Below are 2,800 nucleotides of genomic sequence, written 5' to 3'. Positions count from 1 at the left end.
ATAAATGAACTATGATATAAACATATGGTGGACTATTTTTCAGCTGTAAGAAGGAATTAAGTCCTGATACATGCAGCAATTTGGATGAACCTTGAGGATATTATGTTGAGTGAAGTATAGACACAAAAGGACATATTGTATGATCTCACTAATCTCAACTAATTACAATGAGCAAGATCTGGAAGTTATAATCTAGAGTATAGGTTACCAAGAAATAGAAAGAGGATAGAGAATGGGAAGATCATGCTTAAAGTGTATAGAATGTTTAAAAAGGTCGATTGTAAATGTTTGGAAGTGAATATAAGTAATTATAGCACAATATTGTAAGTTAATTAACAGGTCTGAGTCATGAGTGAGTATGGATGAAAGGGGAAATCTAGGGCCATATATATCACTAGAAAGAAAGGTGGAGGGGAAAACCTGGGATTCTATAGGATGGTGAAACCTGTTGTCTGTGGTTAATTGTACAAATATAAGTTCTTACATGAATAGAACAAATTTATGTCACTATTACAGTTTTAATAATAGGGTGGTATATGGGAAAAATGCAACTAAGGCAACCTATAGACTATAGTTAACTGTAACATTGTAATATTCTTTCATCAAAGGTAACAAAGTTACCATACCAATGCTAAGTGTCAATAATAAGTGAGTATAAGGGATATGGGATTTTTTTGGTGTTTGTTTTTTTTTGTTGGTTTTTTCCTGGAACAATTAGAATGTTCTCAAATTGATTGTGGTTGTAAATGCAAAACTCCGTAAGTATACTGACAACCTTTGAGTTATCACTTTGGATGGATTGTATGATATGTGAATTAAACTGTTTAAAATGACTTCATCAATAGGCCAAGCCCATGAACTTGAGGTTTGTCCTTGTGAAACTTATTTATGTAGTGGAGAAGCTAAGTCTATCTATAGTTATGCCTAAGAGTTACTTCCAGAAAACCTCTTTTGTTGCTCAGATGTAGCCTCTCTCTCTGGAAGCCCAACTCTGCAAGTAAAATTACCCTTCCTGCTACATGGTACATGACATCCAGGGGTGAAATTCTCCCTGACAATGTGAGACGGGACTCCCAGGGACAACCAAAAAAAAAGCATACTTGTCTATAATGAATTACTTCAAATTAACTAACAGGCCTTATCCAGAAAAAGAAGATTCTTTTTGATGGGAACAAAAAACAAATTGAAATCTGAACTGAGAAATATACTTAACAATTAGAGCTTAAATTTACTCATTTAAACAAAGTTTAGACATTTAGAAGAGTAAGCTAACCTTAAAGAATCAGTTTAGCCTCAAGGAAGATACAGTTAAGATTTAGAAGTCATTTAATTTTTTGCTTTATCACAACTTGACTGGTGCTTCTTTCCTCACTGTTTTCACATCAAGCCATGGGGCCAATCCTAATTCCAGTAAATGTTTGACAGCTTTTTACTTAATAACAGTGTCAGCACTTTTATTAAGCATGCAAGACTAATAAAACCTTGGTAATGCATAAGTGTAACATAGTAACGAGAGCTTTTACAATTTAGTCTTCTAATACTACCTTCGCAGTATGGAAATTGTGCTACATCCATCAAAGGAGGGCCCCACCTACTCAAATATTTTTGCACTTCATCCCAGGAACAAACTCCTTTGCATTTGGATTCAGATTGCTCTTGACTACAAGATCTTCCAGGGATGAGCCATCACTGATAACAAGGTCATTAGATTAGTCCTGGATCTGGTCCTTAGTTTGTGGGAGCTCTTGAGCTGAAATAAACCATTCGTGTTCTTCTTCCTCTTCCAGCATTTCTTGGAAACAGCATTCAATAAATTCTTTTTCCCGTAACTCCTATTCTATTTGTCCATTGAATTCGTCTTCATTTTCCATCTACATGTACTCTGCAAATGGATCACCATCTTCATGAGAATGTCCATTAATAATCACGCTGTTATTAATGATGCTTGGGCTAGTACTGCTGTGACTTGGAGCTTTCATGGATGGCCTTACTTGCCATTTTTAATCCAGTGCATGACAGCGGGGATAGCAGCCAATGAATCCTGTGGGCCTTTACAGATCTCCACAGGCACCGCCACATCCCAGCTCGACATGCGCTTTGCCCCTTTCCCTCATTTTTTCAAGGAAAGTTTTGACTGGCAGTCTTTTCCACTATCTTTTTTAAAAATGAAATTTTATTGAGATATGTTTACATGCTATATAATCATCCAAAGTATACAATCAGTGGCTCAGTACCATCATATAGTTATGCATTCATCACCACAATCAATTTTAGAACATTTTCATTACTCCAAAAATAAAAATAAAAATAAAAAAGAACACCCAAAATATCCCATGACCCTCATTCCCTCCTATTACTTATTTATTTCTTTGTCCTTATATTTTTATTCATCTGTCCATACACTGGATAAAGAGAATGCTAATCACAGAGTTTTCATGGTCACACCATAAAAGTTGTATAGTTATACAACCATCTTCAAGAATCAAGGCTACTGGTTTAACAGTTGCAGGTATTTCTTTCTAGCTATTCTAATACACTAAAAACTAAAAAGAAATATTTATACAATGCATAAGAATAACCTCCAGAATGACCTTTCAACTGTATTTGAAATCTCTCAGCCAGTGAAACCATATTTTGTTTCATTTTTCTTCCCCCTTTCTTTTGGTGTATTAAATATATCTTACCACTGCTTTCTCACCTGCATGGTTTCAATTCCCTGGGACCCTGCTCAAAATTTTCCATTCTTTTTCTATCTGTTCTTTTATATGTTAAATTTTGGATATCCTGTCTTCTAGGTCAC

General features: G+C 35.0%; 1 pseudogene; it reads right to left on the bottom strand.

The window, feature by feature from the left end:
• Positions 1 to 1,489: 1,489 nt before the first annotated feature.
• Positions 1,490 to 2,069, bottom strand: LOC143651599 (polyadenylate-binding protein-interacting protein 2 pseudogene; annotated as a pseudogene).
• Between the last annotated feature and the right edge of the window lie 731 nt (positions 2,070 to 2,800).

This window comes from Tamandua tetradactyla, chromosome 12 (assembly GCF_023851605.1).
Source record: "Tamandua tetradactyla isolate mTamTet1 chromosome 12, mTamTet1.pri, whole genome shotgun sequence".
Taxonomy (NCBI): domain Eukaryota; kingdom Metazoa; phylum Chordata; class Mammalia; order Pilosa; family Myrmecophagidae; genus Tamandua; species Tamandua tetradactyla.
Note: the sequence above shows the minus strand (reverse complement) of the source record. Positions and strands in the feature narration are given on the sequence as shown.